An 11,947-nucleotide genomic window follows, 5' to 3' on the forward strand; every position below is an offset into this window, starting at 1 on the left:
CAAACTACATGAATAAAGTTGGTTGACAATTTTGACAGCCCCTCCTATTCTGGGAATTTCGGGGTTCATGGAAAAAATTACATTCAACAATCAATATCATTGCACCTTTCAGCAAATGATAGACTCATTGATCTATGCGGAATAGGGTACAAGCTGCCTTAGCCATCTAAGGTATCAAAAAATGTGATTGGAATTAACCAGTCAAATTGCACCAACTAACAATGATTATGCAAAACCATCTCTCAATCTGTACTCAGAACAAAACAAAGGGTTCCATGAATAGTACACTCAAGGCACATACACTCATTTTAGTTGGCCCCTTCTGTAAATTGCTTTATTTTTTACCTTAGAATTCACCCCCTTTAAACAACACAGTCTTAGACAAGAAGCTGCTTGGTGGATACATTGAATAATTTATTGTATGAAACTTAGTTACTGGTTGAGGGGGGAGAAACCCTACTCAAGGAGCAATCACCTTCCTGTCAGGGTGAAGTCACAAGTAACTCCAATGCAACCTCTGCTTAATCCTCTTGTAGATTGACAAAAAAACTGTCAGGGTTTACTTAGGGGCAAAGTGTAAAGTATTTATGCAGCACTTCAAACAGTCGTAGAGTGAAAACACAACACAAGAAAAATCCCACAAAAATTTAGAAAAATTAAGTAAAATTTAATAAATTACAGGGACCAAGTTAGGTCTGCTGAACAAAGTACCTTAAATCCTGGTTGCCGAGCATTGCGAGATCCTGTGTCCAGGATACGTCGTGCAGGGGCAGTTCTGCTTAGCTGTGGCAGCGATGCGAGTTCCGGCGTCGAGGATATGTCACACAGTGGCAGTTCCAAGGAAGCCATCGATCAGTTTGTGGTGCAAGGTTCTTCTGTAGGGATGTGTCGCTCAGTAGTGGTTCTGATGTGGAACTGTGTGGAGTTGTGCCGTGCTGCGTCAGTTCTGCCCAAGAGATCACAGCTGGGCTTGCAGAGCACCTTCAGACTCACATCCAAGGGTCCAGGATTACGGTGGGCCACTTGGGGGCAAGCCTCACAGCTAGCAAAGCTCAGGTGCTGGGTGCAAGGTGGTTGTAGCCGTTTCTGTCCCTGAAGCTCTGATCAGGAGGCCAGCCAACTAGCCCTTGGAGTCACTCTAGTGGTCCTGAGTTCAAGATGCAGCAGAATAGCAGTCCTTCGTGCATCAGAGTAGCAAAACAGTCCTTGTGATTTTTCCACTGGTACCGAGGAGTACTGAAGAGTTGGGTCTGAGTGTCCAAAATGTATACCTGGTGCCATCTATGAAGTAGGATCAGGTTCTGGAGGTTTCCACCCCAAAGGTGCCTGGAATTTCCACTCTCCCTGCCATGGCCCCAGCTTGTCTGGGAACACAAAAGAATAGAGTGAAGAGCTTTGTGAGCGTGCTGAGGCAGAGATTTTGTAATGTGCAAGTGTGGTAGGTAAAAAACCCCCATCAGGTCAAGATGGCCCATTCTGCTAACACCTAGTCCTGCTTTGTCTTTCTGGGAGCAATACACAAAGGCCAACTGTTAACTACACTTAGTCATGTGACCCAGGATTCAGGCTGCAGTCACCAACTGGTTAGGACAGGAAAATGACAATTTTCTAATAGTGCCATTTTCAGAATTGCGACGTAAAATCCAACTTTACTGTTAAACAGCTTTTAAATTACAATTCTTTAGACACCAAACTGAATATCTTTACCTTTTTCCAATAAAACGTTATCACACTTTCAGTGTAATAAGGTAACCCAATCATATCCTATCGGAAAGGTATGCCTTGCAGTAGTGAAAATCAAATGTAAGAGTTTTTCACTACCAGGATATGTAAAACTTAAAGGTGCAAATCCAACTTTTTAAATACATTGGACTCTGCCCTCTGGGCTGTATAGGGCCTATTGTAGAGGTGACTTACATGTATTAAAAAGGAAGGGTTGGGCTATGCAAAAGGTTATTTTCCAGGTCAAAATGGCAGTTCAAACTGCACAGACAGGCCGCAATGACAGGTTTGAGACATGTTTAAAAGGCTACTTAAGTGGGTGGCACAATGAGTGCTGCAGACCCATTAGTAGTATTTAATGTACAGGCCCTTGGTACCTATAGTACCACTTTACTAGGGACTTACGAGTAAATTAAATGTGCCAGCTGGGTATATGCCAATTTCACCATGTTTAAGGAGTGAGCACACACACTTTAACACTGGTCAGCAGTGGTAAAGTGCACCAGAGCCCCAAAAACGAGATGAGCAACAAGGGAGGAGTAAGGCAAACCTTTTGGGGGAAGACCACCCTAAGGCTGACAGTTGCAACATTTATGTTAACAGTATCTAACTTCCTTTTTATACTATAACATTCTTGAAAAATGCTGCTACTTTGGTCTATCACGTGATGGTCCACAAATGTCACCTTTTGTGCCCAATGTGAATGCCATGGCCATCCTTAATTAATCATGGCTTTGTTATTCTTCCATTGGCCTAGAGGAGTACTGAAGAGTTGGGTCTGTGTGTAAAATATTGTTTTACATATAAAACGGAACTTGGATCCTTTTCCATCATTCCTAGTAATTTCTTTCTGGTGCCCCATCTGCTTTCAATTCCCTAATTTTTTTTTACAGTTAATGCTTCAAACCAGTCAAGGGTCTCCAAATGGCGCTATGAGTCTGAGGCAGGAAATAGCTCATCTAATGGCAGACTAGTGGCTTCATCCCAGTGACAAACCACAAGCTTTTTGACTACTACCACAGCTGCTGGCACCTTTCTTGCATTAATATGAATCACTAGTTGGAATTCGAAAGTGTATTTATTCCAATTACACTGCAGTAAAAGAGTTCTGTATTGTTATGTTTTTGTCACTACCTCCATCAGTTGACAGCAGGTAATTTGCCAATCTGCTTTTATTCAGGCATGCAGAAGCCATTCCTCCAGCTACCTTTCTGAAATGAAACCCCAATTCCCATTAACCGTGGTCATCATGTTAACCACAGGCAGCACCAATGAAAGTTGATTGGAGGAAAGATATCCAAATATATTCTTGCCATCACATGATCAGCCAGATGCTATCTAGAGTCATCACATCAGACACCTAGCCCTATTTGGCATTGGTCTGATAAATTAATGCAACCCTGGAAGGATCACGGTCAATTGCATGTATTAGCACCAGAATTACCAAAAGTAGCCAAATTACCAAGAGAGTAATGAAAAGAGTTTTAACTGACTTAATGATCCATTTACAGTTTCACTCTATTAGCCCTATGTACTTACATGTGCATGGCTTAATTTGTGAAGCACTGAACTATGTTCCCAAACCGCACTCATTGTTATATTAACTTCAACGTAATTACTTTCTGTTAATCTTTGTGCTGACTAAGAATGTGCACAGTTTCCAATATTGCACCAAGTAATCATGAACCAATGTGCTGGTAGTGGATCCCCTCTTCCCTGCCCTAGTCACACATAAATCTGAACCCTACAGTTCTTCTACAAAATTTTCAATCGCACAATGTAAATGATACTCTTTTCAAACTTCTGTAAGGAATTCTGGCTCGCTCATCCTGCAATCAGGTGAAATCTTGAGCAAATTGTACATTATTCCCATTTAGGGAGTGTGCTTTGCAATCGGTTGGGACTTTCGCACACTAGTCCTGGGCGTGGTAATTAACTGATGCACACCTTACTTCAGTGGATAGTGATTTCTTATTACAGGTTAAGACAACACTGCTGGTGCTAGGTCGGCTTATTTGTTTAGCAGCAGATGTACCTTCATATTATTAGGTTCCAAAATGGAAAAAAATGTTGATGCTCAAACTGCTTTCTGCAAGGTCAGTCTCTTTTGTGTCTTTTTGTGTTTGTTTTCAAACAAAATGGCTTAACCTATTGCTTCCATACAACTGAATGCACTTTGTTGGGAAATACAAGATTATGATGCTAATATCTAATATGTTTATGAAGTCATTTATAAAATAAAAAACAGTTATGTTGACAAATAATGTATAACCAAACGTAGATCGCATTAAAATGACGTAATCATCATTGCAGTTCCCATGAATAAAACAATTATGTACACAGGATTTATATATAAAATAAATATTCATTTGAGCCTCTTGCGATTCAAAAATTATTGAAGTGTTCCTAGAACAAAAAGTACTTCAGCAGAAGAGTGTACAATCAGTCGATATTATCTCCAACGCTCAACATAAAACGTAGAGGAAGTTCTCATTAAACTTTCAAACAATTATTAATTTAAGTTTCAGGATTATGCACAGCTTGATGTTGAGTATATAATTAATACCCAGCTGTCTCCTGTCAGCAGATAATCAAATCATCCAACCTGGCAAAATGTTAGCTCTGATCACATCAAAGGAGTTAACATTTGTCTAAAGACAGCGCTTCTATTCTTCCTGTTTATTGTGTGCTTTCTGAACATATTTTATTATCATAACATTTATAATGCGTTTATATTCATTGGTAAATTGAAGTCTTTGCCTATAGCGAAGATATTCTAATATATTAGTAGTGGCTTTGCATCCAATATTTGATGAAAGAAAGGTAAACTTTCCTTGCAAGTCTTTGAAAAAAACAATAAACTCTGATTGATTCAGGAGACTGAAGCCAGAGAAACACAAGAAAAGGTACAGTGAGAGATCACTGTAGGATGAAGTCAGTGCTGCAAATCCTTCTGACCTGGCACTAAAATAATTCCGAATTTTAAACATATTTTGTTACCCGGAAAAGGGTTTACATTACCAACATGTTTTGACCGCTCTTCCAGCTTAATAAAGGTCTAGGATCGTCTTCGATAGTATTCTGACAATACGGCAGTGGACGGGGGTTTCAATAGGTGGAATCCTCATGCTCATCCTTCTGAAGAATGTGTGACTAGGAAGGAGTCGTCCCCCACATTCTTGCCATGATGCCCATAGTTGAATATGACTAGGGTGAAGCTGTGTTAGCAGTGGGACTGGTAGGGTTACCGTTTTTACCCTTGCTGCATGGTTTGAATGTATACCATAGCTTGATTTCCCTGAAGAAGACCCTAGACCTTGTTAGGCTGGAAGAGCGGTCGAAATATGTTGGTAATGTAATAATTTCAGAGCAGGTGCTTCATTGTTAATCACTAGCTGACAAACACCCTTCTAATGTTTTTAAACATACCAGAGGTGCTCAGCAAATAAAGGAATCTCTTGAGTATACCTCCAGGTATATGTTAAACCCTTTATTCTTGTCCATAAAAAACAGGACCAAGTGCTTTGAACTGACCATAGATTTATAAGAACTCCCAATGGGAGACTAGCTTCCTCTGGTCGAGTCCACAGGGGTGGCATTGTTCCTACCCCAGTGTGAGAGGTCATCAATTGATGAAGCATGTCTCGATAAGTTGAGGGTGAGACGACCTCTCAAAAATCTTTTGATGACCCACATTCCTAAACAAGCTCCTAATAAACACCTGTGATGACCTAAAACCCCTCATGTGATCTTGTTTTTGTTGTATAGATTTTGGAGGAAACACTTGAGGTTGACCCTCTTTATTCTAAAGTGTGATTTACTATTCTTTTATGGTGGTGATTGTGCTGCTTTTTTGACATAGTCACAATACTAAATATATTCGGATATACAAAGCCAGGGAAAGCTTGATTAGTGTTGGATTTTACCCACAAAGAGAATGCAAAAAATTTGACTAGCACTGCATTGAATTCTCCTGCCTTTGGAAGGTGTTACATGAGTGGAGCATGGGTGTTCCTGTGCATCCAAACGTATTTTGATGTAAACCCAGATTTACTAAAGTCTGTAAACCTCAGTTTGTACCAGAATGGTTGCTTACTAGAGGCTGGCATAACAAAGAGAAATATCTTTATTTTGCCTCCTCACTTCCTCTTTGCCTGTGTACTGCATTCTGCCATTTCCCACTTGTCATTTCAGGAAAGCTGCCCCGGTGATGGCTTATCTTGTGTCGCGATCTCAATTGTTCCTACCTCACTCCTGTTGTATTTTCTTGCCTCAACCTGGATATTTCAGTACCCCTATTCACACACCCTGCTGCAGATCGATTTTTGTTCAACAAACAATGCTGTATTCCAGTATTCAATTAGTCTGTCACAATTCTGTAAAGAGCTGAGAACATTCAACCACTCCTCTCTTTCTATAGGACTCTTCCACATTGGACAATGCCCAGGCTAGTTTTGGTCCACCCATGGGATTGAGATGGCCCTTGCCTCTACCTTAAATGTTCTTTGATTGGAAATGGTGTGTGCAGCTTCCTGTCATGAGGAAATCGGGGGCGTGTCATCGAGTGAGAGGACTCCGGGCTGTTGCCCGTTCTCAGGATGCCGGATAACGGTGCGCGTTTCCTCGGAAGAGCCCTCGTGAGGCTCCTACTTCAGAGGCCATCTGGGCCGCTATTTTGGCCATATCCGCGCGTAGGAGCGCTATTCACTTTCTTCCCACACATTGGAGAGCCGGTGAGAGGTGAGAGGCTCAGCCACTGACGGATACCGCTACTTGGGCGGTTGGTTACGTCTGCAGAAGCTACTTCTGGCCTCTGTTCTCTGGTGCCTTTGAATCCTCATTTCACTTCTGTTTGAAGTTGCTCCGACCTTTGTACTACGTAGTGGGAGCAATATGCTGCCTAAAAAAAAATGAACAACATCCACGCATAGAGAATGCAATATTAAGTAAAGCATGTGCAATGTAACTAGGAACAACATGGTTACCTTTTTCTTTTTACACTCAATATTCAGAAATTAGTGAGTGCTTTTGCCTGAAAAGTTAAGTCCATGACTACAGGGTACAGAAGGGGCCCGTTTCAATGCCCATTGCTTATATCTTTACAAAACGTAAGCAGTGTGGTTTAAAAATACCACGTTTGTGAATACAGAGCCGCAGTATGTATTTTGTTTTCCAATTCACCCATCAAGCAGGTATTTCAGTACCTCCAGGAATAGTGCACTTTCCCACCCAGGAAAAACAATGTTGTTCAAAGAGTTAGGAGAAATCAAAAGTAGCGCTTCACTGGCAAACACTGTAAAGTGGCGCTAATGTGTTTAGGGGTGAATAACTCAATCTGGCCAACTTGCAACCACTCTGTCTTGCTTTAGTTAGTTAGTTATTTTTCATATTTTGAATGTTTTATTTCTCTCCACCCCAAGGCTGCACTTAGAAATTGAAAAATGTCGGAAAAAGTCGACGTATCCAGCAAGTGTTTTTCTTTTTTCGAACCATTACACAGGGGAGCAAATAAACAAAAGGAGGAACGAGAAGGTAATACGAGTTTCTTGAAGTCTCGGTTTTACTAAATGGGGAGGAGCGTGACAATAAGAGAGGGAAGAGAGAGGGGGAACAAAAAGGGGGTGGGGGGCATCTGCCAGCGGCTGGGGAACTAGACAATGTCTTTGTCTTCTTTGGGCACGAAGGCAATGACAGAGTCCTTTTCCTTCTCTGCCCGTTTCGCCCGTACTGATATCGCTTAGCAGGTTAATGTGTCTGTGTAGGTATTTGGACGGCTGGCTGGGAATGAAGTGGCTAGCTTGCAGCCGGGCTCTGCTGAGTGAGGGGGCCCCTGGAGCGCGGGACCCCTGCACTGCAGGGGCTGCGGGGGGCCTGTGTTACGCCCCTGGTAGTAACAATACAAAGTTTCTCCCAAACACACTACGAATGCCTTTTCCCAAGAGGGTTTCAAAGCCCAAGTCCTTTTGGGGGTTCTCATCAGGACCTGGACCTGGGCATTTCAGCTGAAAATGAGTGAAAATTATAGTGTTACAATCTAATACCTCAGAAATCCCTGTTCTACTTCTACATACTCATATGATTAACAGTGTACCTTATATTGCTTGGAAATGTAGAGGGGCGCACTGGTCCTCAAAGTAAATTTGGATGTCTACTCATTTTGGACGGAGATGGTGGTGTGTTCATATATGATAACAATTCCCTATCTGGAGAAATAAAGCGCCATTTTCCATGGTTGTGTCGAAATGCGAGATGTATTTTAAGCAAAGACAGAGAGGGTGCAAAATGGACTGCCTTGTGACCGGTGGCACTGTGATCATCAATTTAGTGTTGCCTCGTAGCCTTCGTGAATTAACACTGCCTGGTGGACGAAAACAAGTTGATTAACATGCAAATAGTAATTCACCTGTGCGTATAAAAGTGTGCAGCATATCCAATGTTTTAGCAAGAATGGATACAAAGTTGCTAAAAAATGGCTATTTATACTTAGCAGACTAGCGCTCAGAGTTGTTTAACATCCAAATGTCCCAACTCATGTGCTTGTCAATTATACAGCATGTGCTGGTATTCTTAACCAAAGCCGGTTTGAACATGCTTAATGACAGATGTTTTTCCGAGGCAGCCTTGAGCTCGGGCCCTGTTTGTTGAACAGATTCACTTGCCTGAATTCCTTTCACTTTCTCTGTTGGTCTCTCACATTGCTTGTGCTTGTGGCAAAGTCATAATTGCTGTTTTATCGACTCCAGGGGCTTAATTCAATTTCTGAAATGTACCTTTCGGAATGTGTACATTTTCCAGAGCAGCTCGAAATGCATGCTGGACTATTGAGTTACAGATGAAGGGAGGGACTTTCTGTTGCATAAAAAGGCACATTTCATATTTCATAATTTCGCAATCTCAGTCATTTCATTTAACCCTCTCATGACTGTGTTAAATTTCAGTATGAGATAAGCTTCGTTCCTTAATGGTAGAATGTCTGGGTCTCTGCCTCTAGGGTTAGGTGTAATTGCACAAAGTACAGTCCACTTTAAATCTTTTTCCGAGTGGTTGTACTCCATAAAGTGGTTTACCTTAGGCGCTGTGAGGATTTCATTTTTAAGTCTGCAACGGTGTTGAACGATTCTTTGTTTGACTTCCTGGTTCGTTTCGCCAATATACATTTTTTGGCATTAACATATTATGGCATACACCACGTTTTTTGTTTTACAATTGGTGAACTCGTTGTGTTTACATTGCATGCGGCTGTCCATAAATGTGGATCCTTCAACGGTAAAGTTGCAAACAGAGCAATTGCCACACTTGTGATGTCCTTGAACGGGGTTGAGATTGAACATGGTGCGCAAAGTTTCTGGTTGTTTTACTTGAGCGTCAGTGTTTGTTGTCCAATGTTGCGGTTCGTTCTCAAGTTAAACAGAGGTGGCCCTATGTTATGTATTGTACCTTCAATCAAGTGCCAATTACTGCTTACAATTTTTTTGAACAACTGGGTGTGCTACCCGAATGTTGTGACACACACTAAACGTTCTGTTAGTGATTTTCACTTCTTGATTAGTAGATGTTCTCTTGGTGTGAAGCATGCCCTCTTCATCGAGTGCTTTGACAGCTTGTTTGGATAGCCTCTTTCCTTCAGTTTATTGATCAATATCTCAGCATGTAGTTCGTAGTCATTTCTGCGTGTGCAATTATGCCTAATCTGCAAAAAGTGGCCGTATAGCAGATTCTCTTTCAAATTTCTGGGGTGATATCTGTTATAATGTAAGGCGCTGTTATCCGAGGCCTTGGTGTGTAGTGGGGTAATTAAATCATTCAGCGATGTTTTCACCTCCACATCCAGAAATGCAAGAGTTTTTGTGCTGTGGGACAAACTGAATTTTATGTCTGGGTTTCTGTTGTTTAACAACGCATGGAATTCATTTAAGGAGGACTTATTTCCTTCCGAGATGCACATTTCTGGATGTGGAGGTGAAAACATTGCCAAATGGTTTAATTGTCACACTACAATGATGAGCACAGTGCCCCCAGTCACAAGGTGAGTCCGTTTTACACCCTCTCTGTCTTTGCTTAAAATACATCTCGCATTTCGACACAACCATTGAAAATGGCTCTTTATTTCTCCATATAGGGATCAGAATTGTTATCATACATGATCACACTGACATGTCCGTCCAAAATGAGTAGACAAGAAAATTTACATTGCGGACCAGTGCGCCCCCCTACATTTCCAAGCAATATGTTAGGAATATTTATAGAGTGCATGGCTACCCTTAGGCATCCCAGCGCCAGCGAAGGCACCAGACAGATAGTGGTAGCTTAATAGATGGGGTTTTGGAAGAGCCATGTTTTCAGGAGTTTACAGAAGGACAGGAGATTGTGTTCTGAGCGTAGATGGAGGGGAAGAGCGTTCCACAGCTTGGCAGCGTTGTAATGAAAGGACCAACCACCACTTCTCACCCTTTTAACTGGGACAGAGGCTAGATGAGATTAGTAGATCGGAGGCATATATTCGGACAATAGGGGGAAATGATGGTCCGGATGATGGCAGGGCCTTTCTTCCAGAAGGACTTATGTGCAATACATAAGGTCTTGAATTATGTTGTAGCCATAACCGGGAGCCAGTGCAGCATCTCCAGAGAAGGTCTTGCGGCATGACTGTTAGAAGTCTTAAGAAGCATATGTGCTGCGCAATTCTGAATGACTTGCAAATTAAGTGTGGTTGCCCTTGGGGCTCCTAAGTACAAAGCATTTTCGTAATCAAGACGGGATAGAATCAGGCCTGGAATATGAGTCTCCTAGCCAAAAAGGGGCGGAGCGGGAGGACTTTCTGGAGCATTCGTAGAATGCCGCAGCAGGAAGCAGCCAGTTTAGTCGCCTGATGATCAAATTTAAGTGACCGATCCAACCGCATGCCCAGGCTTTTGATATTTTTTTTGGCATAGGGGCGGGCCGAGACAACTTTGCCATTCAGATCTGATATCAAAGATGGGTAAGTTACCCAAAAGCATCAACTCTGTATTTTCTCCATTGTGTTTAAGATAAGAGGCTACCATCCATCCATTCATATAAGGTACACTGTTAATCATATGAGTATGCAGAAGTAGAACAGGGATTTCTGAGTTATTAGATTGTAACTCAATCATTTTCACTTATTTTCATCTGAAATGCCCAGATCCAGGTCCTGATAAGAACCCCAAAAAGACTTGGGGTTTGAAACGCATTGACCCTTGCTTTTGGGAAAAGGCATTCATTGTGTGTTTGGGAGAAACTTTGTATTACTATTACTCTCCATTTTTACAACACTTTAAGCTTATGCTCCCAAAGATACACAATGGCATGTTAAAACACATACATTGAAAGTGACTGTTTCCGCCTAGTGTTTCATATGTTAGTTAAGACAAGTCAACTATGTCGTAAGTTTGTATATGCCACTGATGTAAATACAACTGTGTTTAATGTATGTTTGTACTTTGTTTTCAAGTGTGCTCAAGAACTATGTGTTGCCCTTCATGATGACATGCTTTAAATGTAAAAAATACATTTTTCTGAATAAGCCAAAGAAAAGTGAAATAAATCACACGGCCTAATGAATTAAAAACATTGGTCCATTTTGTTTTTGAACCATTGACGAACATGGCATCTAGATATTTTTTTTAAATAATAATGGTCCTAGCTAGTTTGCGCAAGGACCCAAGCCTCCCTTGAGTAAAAAGATTTATAGCTTTTGCATTGATTCTGGCTAAATGTGAATTGACAATGCAAAGCATGTCAATTCATGTGGATCCCGATTCATTAAATGGAGAAAAAAATGGGCTAAATGGGCTGGACTTGAGAGGGTTGTGTTGTTTCAGAAATTGAAGAGAGAGAGGGGGGACATTGAGAGTGCACGAGCATGGGAATGCCTTGTGGACTGGTTGCTGACCCCAGATAAAGGCTTAGACGCACAGAATATCTGCAAGCTCTCTGATACCTCTGGAGGATTTAGAGATAGAATTAACTGTCCTTGCATGGGTTGTTTGGAGTGGGACTTTGAGCTACTGAGATGAACTTTGGGGGACTTTAGACTACTGTGTTGTATATTGAAAGACTGGCTATTAGAGCTTTCTTTATTTGGCAACTTGACAAGGGGCAACTATGTGTAGGGATGTTAGTTATTGATTGCTAGTTCGAGGCTGGAATGATCTGAAGTGATGTCGCAATATATTTAATACCATGATTATATTTATTGTATGTA

Source organism: Triturus cristatus, chromosome 5_1 (assembly GCF_964204655.1).
Source record: "Triturus cristatus chromosome 5_1, aTriCri1.1, whole genome shotgun sequence".
In the NCBI taxonomy this organism is placed as follows: Eukaryota; Metazoa; Chordata; class Amphibia; order Caudata; family Salamandridae; genus Triturus; species Triturus cristatus.